Below are 12,080 nucleotides of genomic sequence, written 5' to 3'. Positions count from 1 at the left end.
AGACTGAAAAAAGAAAACAGTAGGTATCATGAGGGTGTACCACACTCGTGTGTTTCGTTGTTCCCATTTGGTATCTGTTTAACACGCCTGTGTTTCAGAGATACTGATTGAGATGGGCTGTTCTTCCCTTGGATTCAGCACATGTCATGGTGTAAATCCTAGCCTTGGGTTGAGGTTCGTGGGATAAGAGACCTGAAATGCACAGGAAGGGCCACTGTTAGCCTTCCCCTGTGAGACAGCTGGGGGCTTAGCACAGCCATTAGGAGCTAGGCAGGGGTGCCTCAAGCAGTGGGGCCTTGAGGTCCATCCCCAGCACAACTCCCACACGGTCTCACTCCGAGACTCGCTCACCTCCCATGGTGAGCAGGCATGGTGTGTGTGTTAGCACTGCACATGGTGCCTCGGCAGGGCAGGACAGGAAGCACAGCCAGACCAGAAGGTGCCCTGCACCTGCAGGGAGGTCCTCACTGGGGCTACAGAGCATTAGCTGCCACTGCAAAAATAAGTTTAAAAAAAAAAAAATCCCTTGTTCCCACATGTCTCCTGTTTCATGTGTTAAGTAGTCTGTACCCCAACATAGATGGAGCGTACATGAAGATGATTTCCCAGGCTCTGTCGATGTGTCATAAAAATGTATGAGTGGACACCTACACATGCATGCAAATGATTAATCTCATTATGGTTTAAAAAAGCAGCTGATAGCTGAGAATAATCTAAGCAAGTAAGGTTAGGGGAAAGGTATTGATTTTATGTCACATGAATGTAGGTAGAACATCTAAGCATTAAATAATGTTCCCAGGGCACTTTTCAGCGTGACCAGCTGAAACAGAAGCGCACAACATATTTAATGATCTGTAGAACACAGCTTCCTTGAGGTCAATAATGTGTGCTTAACCTTTAGGCTTTCCATGTTGTCTGCTTGTCCAGTTGGTTTATGAAGTGTATGTTAACATGATTGGGGATTTGAGGCAGTGATAACTTGATCTCTCAAACATGCACTGCTGTTGCACGTAAACCTTGAACAAATCCATTGTGAATACTGCCTAGGCTTTCCTAGTACAGCCTGCAGCGACTGCTGTTCCTCGTGTACAGCCAGGATGCTCTGAATGCAAGTCGACTGCATGTATGATGTGAACAGTAAGATCTCGTTAATTATAGTTTTACTTTATCTTTCTAAAAATGAAAATTAAAATCAAAATAACCTGTTTGGGCCTTCAGCCTGATTTATTTACCTTAATGTATACCCAATTACTTTGTTAGTGGATTTCTCATGTCTTTGATGGCTCAAATAATAATTAATAAGTTTTAAAGAAAAAATCAGGAATGAAGACAGGATTTCATTTAGGAACTAACAACCCCCTCAGCCAAGAGACTAAAGATTTTTATGAAACTATCCACAATATGTGTTGAAGTCTAAATTAAATTTTTCATTGGCCATTGTAAGTAGCTTTTCTTGTACTATTTCTTGCTCAAGAGTTGAAATCAGACCTTTACTTGGCTTTGGTATGCAGTCGGGGAATTTGTGTCCTGTTGCAAAGAATGACTGTTGCTTTGAGGCAGACTGAAGAAGTTTACTCTGATTTTATCCAGAAAGATTATGTTTGTCCTTGTGAAACAGTCACAAATTGAGGTACCTCAGTGCATCAGCAATACCCATGGAAATAAATTTAGGTTATGCCCTGACTTTTTGCCTGTTCCTGGCATTCTACTGTGAATTCCTATTTGTCTTCAGAAGGTAAATATGTGAAGTGCAATAGTCTAAAATGAAATTCTTCAAAGTTGATCTTATTCCAAGTTTTGCTTCAGAAGAGGAGACTTGTTGGACAAAATTGTCCTACATCTTGAAATTACAGGAGTTGAAGTCTGGTAGCATTTAGAGCTTGCATTCCCTATGACACAACAGTAAGTAGGGGATGTCCTCCATATTCATCTTTTCCTTTCCTCCACAGTGCCACATGTGGGCTCTCCGCTTTGGGACTGAAGGCACTAGATCAGGTCTAAAGTTTCATACGCAACATTTCAGCTGTTGGGCTGAGGTAACTAATTTTTCACGCTTCTGTTCTGTTACCAGTGCAAGGTAAAGCTTGCTTAAATATTAATTTATATTCCCATGACAGATTTTACCTCGCTGTCACCATAGGCTAAGAACACAAACATGCAATTACCCAAGGTCTTTCAACTGTACTAAACCCATGTAGTGCTGAAGCCTTTGCCTAGCAACTGTAACTTCTGAGTACTCCTCTTGCAATCTTTTGAGTTTCTTCAGAACTTCATAGGAACTCGCCCTCTGCCTTTAACTGTCTTGTTCGCAAATAGCGGAGGCAGAAGGAAATGCAGCCACTTAGCTGGAGTAGGAGTGAGATTGCTGTCTGTTTTTCTCAGTACAGAACTTTATGCACATGTATAAAAGCATGTATATGTCTGGAATCTTTGTGTCAGTTTCCAGGTCCCTACTTCTAAAGTTAGGGTACTTCACTGTCACCCATCACCACAGACAGAGGAGTTATTCCTTCCATGCTTTGACACAAACATGCAACATGAAAAAAAAAAAAAAAAGCCAATAAACGATTACATCTGGAGTATAGCATCCTCTATTTATAAACCAGAGGCTTTAAAAAAGAAATGGACAAGCCTAGAGTCCACTTCAAACTTGACTCAAGTTTTTTAATTTTGACACCTCTCAGCTGGCTGCGTGGAGTGTTCCGGTGCAGCAGCTCTGTTCCTACTGAGGGAAGACCTGGACAGAAGTGGGGAAAAATGTGTCAATGTGTCTGTCAATGTATCAATGTGTTCTGCCTCAGGGAGGCAAGAAGGTGGATGTCTAATGTGCTGGTCCTTTTTCAGCCGATGCAGGTTCTGAAGAAGAGCCCATCTAGCTAGTATAAATAAATGATGGTCTTGGGGCAACTTTATGTAATCTGAAGCTGAGTTGGACCATGGTTCTCTCTGTGACCCTATTTGTTCTCTCACTCATTCTGAGCTGAGCAAAGCTTACTGGAAGTTTAGCCATCTGAGTTTGGTGTCTTCTCAGTTTCAACTCTTTATTGCACCTGGCTGGAGGTGGCTGTTCACAGGCATTATATCATTTTATTTGTGTTATTGAAATGTGGTGAAATTACCAAGTGGTAATGGCTGGCTGTACAAAGTGCCCTACAAACTCATAATGAGAGAGGCCTCATGAAGAGTCAAAACCAGACAACAAACAGATCTTATAAAACAGAACAAAGGAAGAACGAGGTGGATGGAAGCATAGTATGAAATGAGTTGGTCAATTGACCAGCAAGAAAAATCAGAGCACAGACTGACGAATCTATTTCAGAAGAACAGCAGTTATGCAGGCATGCAGAAGGCAGTGTGGTTCTGGGCCTAACTAGTTAGCCTGATAACCCATCCCTTAGGTGTGGCCTTTGCAGCTGGTCTATAGCACGATCTAGGCCACGCTCTGCACCTCTGCTCTCTTGCTTGTGCTGCAAGCAATGCAAAACACACAAAACTTTTAATGCTGTGCTAAGCTCTAGTCTATCCATCCTGCTCTGTATGTTGTGTTTATTGTGCTGCAGTAGCCAAACAGAATTTGCTGTGCTTAGTGGAGAATAAACGTTATAATTCTGTAGAAACTTATTTATCTGGAAAGCTTCAGGTCTTACTTACACGAGGGACAGAGTTCAAGTATAGAGCTGGTAGCCACTAGACTGTGAGTTCTGCAACAGAGCTGCTATGGGGCAAAAGCTTCAAGCTCAGCAGAGCACTTGAGCATTGGCCTTCACTTAAGCCCTTCACTGAATACTAATTTTGTATTTACCGCAAAGTGTCTTTTTTGCCCAACTCCAGATGGGAGTGGTGGGAAGCACGAAGAAAACTGCAGACAACATTAAAGAAAAGTAGTCTGGTATATAAAGACTTTATGGAAGTGTTGTGATTTAGGAAAAAAAAATATCTTAGTCTTTTCTAAGTCAGAACACTGCATCTGTCTTATTTTCTGGATGGTTGGGATGATAGTCAAATCCAAAATCTTAGCGCATTTCAAAACACAAGCCAATATAGTATGGCTGATATTTTACCATTCCATTTCCTTTCTTTTTTCATTCTCTTCTTTATATTTTTATTCAAGCCAGCTATTATTTATGTTGATTAGTATCTGACCATTAGATTTTCAAACAGAATTTGCCATGTGATTTGACTGGTTGATAACTTGTTAGAACTGAGAGTGTGATCCTGTGAAAACTTTTGCCTGGAGAAATGATTGTTTTCATGTGAGTAGTTCTATTGATTTACTCCTATATACAAGTGCTTGAAAGATGGAGCCATAAAGTTATATTGTATGGACACGATGCTGAGCCTTTCAGGGGAATTTCTCTGACAGAAGGAGACATCTTTCCCTCAGTGCCCTTTCCCCTTAGAAGTAATCTGTCACTGTATAATTAAATGAGAAAGTAAATAATGTTATTATTTCTGAGCATGGACACAGTGCACACAGTAACAAATCAGATTCAAAAAATAGCTGATGAGAGGATTTGTCGAGATCCTTGATGCGAAGTTTTAAGTACAGTGCAACCATATACCTGCTCTAAATTGGCTAGTGCTGTAATTAAAAGTATAAATGTTTCAAGCTGAATACATCCTATTAGTAAGATTTTAGGAAACAAAAATTTAATTTATTCACATTCGATATGGTCTGTAAATGCCACCATTATATGCCTTCCACTGGCCTTTGATTAGCTATGGATTAATAAAACTTTTATACCTTCTTTGTCAGCCTCATTTTGAACTCTGTTTTTGCATACTGTTACTATTAAATAAATGAATTAGTGTCCAGAAATGTGTCATGCATATTACCTAGCAGCAGGAAGCATAATACAGTGGTCAGCTCCCCAGGAGCATTATAAATCCTAACACGCTCGGTAACCTGCTCATGTGGACCTATTAAAAGCTTGATGATTTAGTGAAGCAGTATTTGTGCTTAACAATGGAATTTTAGTTAATTCAAAACAAAGTAAATCATCTCCAATTACAGTATTTGAATATTCACAGTAACTATACGAGGATGTGTAATGTTGCTAGGGAAAAAAAAAAAAAAAAAAAGAGAGAGGAAAAAAGGAAGAAAAGGCATTATAAAGGTTGGCTGGAGCTTAGCATTTGGAGTGGTTGGGGTACCTCAGCGTTAAATGAACACCAGTTTTTGTAAAACATGTTTATTTGACATAGTTGCTTCACCAGGGAGATTAAGGAGCCAGAGCCTAGAGCAGGTAAACTATTTCCAGAGCCTGTGAAGACTTCTGTGGTCAGGAAGGCTCCTGCGGGTTGAGCAGCAGCAAAACCATAATAGTCACCAAGCCAAGGGATAACAAAGGTTTTGCTGCTGTGTGCAAATGGTTTCCTGGTGTTTGTCCTGCCTGGGCTGACCACACACTCCACAGCAGGGCTCACAGGCTGCTGGGGGCCGGGAACGCTAGCGTCTGCCGAGTTACCTGGGGCTCTGCTGCGAGGTGATGGAGGAGCCATGGGGAGGGCCACGGCCTGTGAGCAGCCTTGCAGCTTCTTTCATGGGTAACCGCTATAGTGTGCATATATATTTGTGTGTCTTATGTGGGAGATCATCAGGTTGCCTTTTCCAAAACAAGCTAATGTCCAAGTCTCTATCCTATGTTTTCAGTCCTGTTTTTTAGAGCCATAACTGTGCTTTAAAGCATTCATAAGCTTCAAGAAGGTTTTTTTTAGTACGCCTAGAAGCCCAGTGCTTTGATTTCACTGGGAGTTAGCATCTCAATTGCTTTCCTTAAATTTCACTTTGGTGCTTCTTTGCAATGATGAATTACTCTGTCTGCATGGCTTCAAGGTTAGAACCTGCAGCCTCATTCCATCCTGCAGGATTTGAGATACTTGTGACACTTCTGAAAGGAGGACTTAGGCTTCTAAGATGCGTAGAGTGGTTTAAAGAAAAGCTGAGACACCCAGTGCAGGTCTCACCTCAGTGCAGCGAACCCAGAGTGAAGCTGCTAATTTCAAACGTGTGTCAACTGCTAAAGTATCTGCAGTGATGCCTTAAAAATGCTGCCGGGTCCCAGTACCCAAACCATAACGCTGTTTGTTCAGGTTTTTATTATGGATTAATCCCTTGATTCTAAACAGGTACAGAAACAGAGCAGTGCTGTATGCGTTTTAGCTTCCTCCTGCTCAGGCAGTCACGCTAAACGGTCAGATTGCAGTATTCTTGCAGGGGGGATAAGGGGACTCACAAAGGGGAAATAGAGTCTGGGGGGGGGGGGGTTATTGTTAATTATAATAATAGTTGCTTAATTTTAGAGGAACTTAGCAAAATCATATGGAGGGGTAGGCAAAGTACTAACCTCCAAGTAGCTTTTATGTCTTAATTTATTCTTACTACTTTTTACAAATTTATTCTCTCAAAGTTTTCCTTCACAGCTGACATGTACTATATTCACATACAGTTACATAAAGCTGTTGCTGGTAACAGGGATTGCATTATTCCTACAAGTGTCTGTCAGACTTCAGCAATTTGCAGGCCTTGATTCCATCAATAATCTCGAAATACCAGTTCTTGCTTCTTGTGGTTTATTGGTCTCAGCAGAGTGAGCTCCAGTTGAAGATCATGACAATCATATGATATTACCTAGTTATTAAAGAAAGCCTGAGGGGAGAGATACGGGAATAAATGTATCATTAAAACTTGTATTTTTGCTCCAATCTGTAGTACAAAGCCTTGTATGATGTCCTCACAAGTGTTTCTTTGTTAATTTTGGCTGTTGTGTTACCCAACGTAGCCGTGTGCTGTACATGGAATTAACAGTCTTACAGCCACAGAAATGCGTCAGTGAAAGATGAGACAGTATGTAAGGAATAAATCAGGACAACAAGGTGTGACTCTAGGAATGCGATAGACCTTACAAGTCAGGTGATATACACTTGTTAGAAATCCTTAAATGCCAAGGAAAAGTTCTGTGTTGGTCCCTGCTGTGTCCTCAGTGTGTCAGACACAAGGAGTGGCACCTGGTGCTCGGGTACCCCAGGGATAACCCTGCAGAGGGCTGCTGCCTGCAGGTGCAAATAACGCCAGCGTCTCTGAAAGGTGCTGCACAGGTGCGACCTCTATGGCACTTGGAAGAGTAAGGTGCTTTTAATTAGCTGTCATTCCAAAACATTTGGGGGTTTAGCAGACTTATAAATATTACTTTCTCTTCACTATTCTGCTTCACACTTTTTTTTTTTTTTTAATTTCTTATTTTTTCTAGAGCCTGGAGTCATTCACTTAACAAGTGTAGGGACTTAGAGCTGTTATCTGTTTAGTGATGGTGATGGGAGGGGGGGGAAGGGACATGGTTTTAATGTGTAACCAGCTTTGTAATTACAACAGCTGAGGGGAGACTTTCTGGATTTGTGTGGCAGCTGTGTCAGTGTGCTCTGAAGTCACTGCAGGAACAGGAGTTTGTGAGCTCCGGAAGAAGCCTCCACGAGAGCAACAGAAAGTGTGGTTTTTAGGAGTAAAATAAACTAGGCTTATGAGGGAAGCTAGCCTTTACAAGGAAATGATTTCCATGGAGAGTCTTCTTGATGCGAGAACTTTGTGAGCCCTTGCTCAGAAGCAGAAGGTGAGTAATTTCCTTTTGGATTTAATGCAATTGAGAGCAGTGTGCACAGCTGAGAGTAAAGCTCTGCCTGTGGCACCATTACTGCGGTTTTAGTGGTCATAAGCAACTGTACGTGGCCGGGTTGTGCCTGTAGGGGCTTAAATGCTGGCGGTACTGCCTGAATGTATGTGAGGTAACTGTCTTTATGCTTTTATTCCTTCATATGCATGGCCTATAATGTTGTATGTTTGCTGTATGTTCTTGTCATATGCCACACGCTACATGGAGAGGAGTGAAAAAGAGCAACCCGTGTCTAAGAAGAAAAAAATCTTTGCTGTGACTTTAACAGCAGTTACTAAGTTTTGTTCTGATTTCCTGTGCAAATGCACCCTTTTAAAATCCTATTATGGTTATGGATTAATTTTAAGCAGTTTTCAGAGCATTAATGAGTAGAGATGCATTGTGTAAGCTGCTGTGATTGCCTGTTAAAAGTCAGGTAAGCTTTGAAGCTTCTCTGGAGTCATGTTTGCTCCTTCAAAACAGGAAATAATCTGGTCTAAAAGCTGTGTGAGAATTTGTAGTATGCTTTGCAGGAGTACATACAAATTTTCATTTTGATGAAACTTTCCTGATATATGGTTGAAAGAAATACAAATAGGTTAACCACAGCCAAACCTATTAAATCAAATATAGTAAGTGTGATCATTATCCATTTGTTGTTGTTTCAGAGTTATTCTTGATTGCCTAAGAGATCTTACAAATAAGGAAATGAATTATCCATCAGTCTCTAACAAAACATGAATTGGAGTAATTTACATAAATACTGAATACTGAACATATTTCAGTCCCTTGTTTTCTTGTTCTTATGAGAAGAAAGCTAACGGGTCTTCCTATTAAATAAATATAGGAATCAGAGGTTAGCTAAAATACGGCTGCTGTATACAGTTTTTTGGGCCACAGTTCAATGATACAGTAAGTGCTCTTTTAGGGCTTCTAATTGCAAACAAAAACTGCTTCTACGTAATACCTATTGCTAATCCAATACCAACTTGCTCTACTGGTTTGAATTTATTAAAAGTATCAGTGATATACTTTGTACTAGCAACACTTCTTCTGGATCAAATATCGTGCATCCACAGCGTTCCAGGTTTCTGCAGGCTCTTTGCATAAATAGCCTAAAGTTAAGAGCATGACCCTGGCACAAACCTTTTCTCATAGGCTCTGCTGTCTTCCACAGAAATGTGGTGACGGAACCCCTCAGGATATGCAAGTGCGGAGATCCATCCCTGGTGATCATGGAGCTGGATCTCTGAAATTAAAGGGAGGCTGCCAGTCTCTCAGCTTTCAGAAGTTTTTATTATGTGAGTGTAAACTAAAAACCCTTTTAAAGGTCTTAATGGTCCTTGCTAATCAGCTGTACTGTCTGCAGGGATCTGTGGTATCAAGACACCTGTGCAAGCTGGAGTTTTTGTCCAGCTTATTCAGTACATACGTCTTTGTGCATCTGGGGCACTTTTCACTCCTCAGAAACATGCTGTAACTTTTACATGAAATGGCTTCAGGATCACTGGAATTTTCCTAGCGTTCATATTTTTATTTCAGGTCTGTTTCAAAGCTATACAACACAATTGTACAAATTGTAATTTATTTGTAAAACTGGTTAATATGTTGCTTACGTATACTGACAAAGCTGATCATTTGCATTTGGTTTAACTTACTAACTGCATTTCTAAGCCCATGTACAAGATGTGGTATGTTTTTCTAATCTCTGACTTGTGTTTAAGAAAAAACGGAGGCTTCCATTGCATTAGAGTGCACATGCTTGGTACTCTGAAACTGCTTTTATTTAAGCTTGTTTTCACCTAGATATATAAACATTTTTTTAATTTTTTTTTTTTTTTTTTTTTTTTACTTTGTGGTACCTTATGTCTAGCTGTGTATGTCTCTGTGTATATGAATGAGCAATTTGTTCCCAATTGTATAAGAAACATCTGTGAAAAGGACATATTTCAGTGACAATGGCAATGTGCCAGAAGTATACCCCGACCACTGCTCTCAAGTACGTGTGCTTGTGCCTCAGCTCAGACCTGGTGTGAAGGGAAATCTAGCCACAATTTAATGCATATTCACAAGATATCCAACTCTCTCCAGTGCAGTGTAATGAGTACCCAACGTGCAGTTTGTTGCATTGGTAAAGGAGCACTAGTGGAAATGCCAAACAATGTGTCAGAATGCTGTAATCTATTCCACAGGGCACCATGCTTTAAGGGCTTGGTGGTTGGAGTTGAATAAATAATGTTTTTATCCAGCAAATGTTATTTATTCATGTATGTGTCCTGCAGAGAGACGGAGGGACTGGGGCAGGGTGCGCTGTGGCTGGGGGAGGCTGCCCACCTTGTGAGAGGAAGGAGCGGGGCTGCGGCACTAACCTGCAGTACCACTTCTGCCTTCCTACTGTAGCTGTGGTTTTGTTCATGTGCATAAATACATCTTCTGCATAGGGGCAGGCTTAGCTTAGCCATTTGGATTGATAATTAGGACTGATAAAGAACATGTCAATGCAAATCAGAATGACAGAAACATCTGGGACTGTTTAAGGAGAACACCCCAAATCCTCCTTGGTGGTAACTGCGCTGCAGGTACAAAACAGGGTTCAGTTGTTTCTGCAAATGCACAAATTAACACATCAGAAGATATGAATAACACAGGTTTTAAAATGATACTGAAGAACTGGTACAGATGTTGCCATTCCTTTTCCTTCCCAGTTTAGGTGGTGCAAGCTTTCATAGTCGTTCAGCAGTGGTGGGGTGGCTGCAGCAGAGGCAGGGACTGAGCCTGCAGGCAAGCTGCTGCCCTGCAGCTCTCCTGGCTGACCTCGTTCACAGTATGTGCGAATGAGAAGGGCGTGTTCTTCTAAAGCTTGAAAAGCTCAGATGAGTTGCTATTTTTTCCAGAATTATTTTGTTAGTTTGTTTTCAAAAAAAAAAAAAATCCCATGAAGTACTTCAAACAAAATATCGTACAGGAAGTTAAATTTTGTGAAAGACAAATTCAAACCAGAGCAAACTGAAGCTTGATTTCACTTGTTGAAATATTTGAAAAACAGTCTTTTATTGCTTCTCCTCCATTTCTTACAGTGAATACAACTGAATAAATAGTAGTTGAATTTATCTTTTTTTTTTTTTTTTTTTTCTTCTCTGAAATGTTAATACCTCTGCAGTGAGGCAAAAGTCCTGCTATCAGGAAATAATTTTTCAGACAATGAAGGAAGTCTCAGAGTGTTTGAGTATGGTGGTTAAATGACTTCACTTTGAAATGGCTTTGCAGTATTGCAGCTGGAAAAAGAAGATGGGGCAAAACAGGAGAAAAATAGAGGACAAGTTGTATTCATACTTCTTTATTCAGGGACAAGAGAATGACAGGCTTGAAACAGGGCAAAAACATTTAAAAAATAAAAGCAACATTATTTAAAGCTACTGAAATAGAACACGTTACATTGAGAGTAATGGAAAATATTTTTGTACAGAGAAAAATAATCTGAGAATTTTCTGATGTTTTGTCAGTTTAATCATATTTTTCAGTAGGAAGGCGGTGGGTTTTTCCCCCTTCTTTGTGATGGTTTGATTTATAATATTTATGAGATAGAAACAAACCCTATTTACATTCCCAGTTAGAACCAGGATTCAGAAAATCTAAATGACTTGTTCACGACTCAAAGGCAGCCCAGCAGAGCTGAGAACAGATCCCTTATTTGCATCCTAGACTTGCGCTTTCACTAAATTTACAGAAAAGTATTTTCCCTACAGTATTGGACACTTCTTATTATCTAAGCTCTTACTGTCCATCTTGTTATAGTGGCAGAGCCCAGGCATTTCCTTTAGCTGCATGCTGTTCATTGGAAGCTTGGTCTCAGTTTGCCAGTTTTTCTGGAACCGTAGGCATCTGCCAGCCTGCCTACCAGGCAGGCATTTGCATTGTTCTGAACAATGCTCTGCATCTGCTGGCATAACTTTAAAGAGCTTAATGTGTATGGACTGAATTTGGGTATTGGTCATGAGATACTTTTTTGGAGTATCACGTGTACTTCTGTGTTGTACTTCTGTCAATAACTGGTGGAGCCAAGGAAAAAAAAAAAAAAAGGCTAGAATAGTGCACCTTTGATGCTAGTGCCATTCCAAATTTTGTTCAGCTTGTAATTTCAAGGCATTATTTCTGTTTACAGATCTTCTTTGTCTTGTACATTAGTGCCAAGATTTCTAGCTTCACTTGCATTTGTTCCTGTGCCTTGTAAAGCAATGTTAGTATAGGAGCTACCAAAGCTCTCCATAATATTTCCTTTGGTCTAGCTCATTAATAAATACCTGTTAGCCTCCTTTGAAGCAAAAGCTAAATAATGTAGAAAGATATTTGCTCTTAATCTAGAGAAAGGAAAACCACTGTTGCAGTGTCTGTTTTCACAGTAGAAAAAATCATTAGTCAAGAATAAAACAGAGT

At 40.3% G+C, this 12,080-nt stretch overlaps 1 long non-coding RNA gene across 8 annotated transcripts in view; it reads left to right on the top strand.

Annotated features, from left to right (window-relative positions):
• Positions 1-7,333: 7,333 nt before the first annotated feature.
• The window catches only part of LOC106019671 (uncharacterized), a 79,834-nt gene continuing 75,087 nt past the window's right edge, over positions 7,334-12,080 (top strand). For 2 of the 8 annotated variants that reach the window (XR_005268579.2, XR_005268573.2), the window contains exon 1: positions 7,335-7,607. This is a non-coding gene — a long non-coding RNA (uncharacterized lncRNA). Of the gene's footprint in view, positions 7,608-7,665; positions 7,780-12,080 lie in introns of those variants that run through there. The other 6 variants (XR_011811895.1, XR_005268575.2, XR_005268578.2 and 3 more) reach the window with 4 other exon arrangements.

The sequence above is a fragment of the Anas platyrhynchos genome, chromosome 11, assembly GCF_047663525.1.
Source record: "Anas platyrhynchos isolate ZD024472 breed Pekin duck chromosome 11, IASCAAS_PekinDuck_T2T, whole genome shotgun sequence".
NCBI classification, from domain to species: domain Eukaryota; kingdom Metazoa; phylum Chordata; class Aves; order Anseriformes; family Anatidae; genus Anas; species Anas platyrhynchos.
The sequence above is the reverse complement of the archived record's forward strand: the minus strand, read 5'-3'. Positions and strand labels throughout refer to the sequence as shown.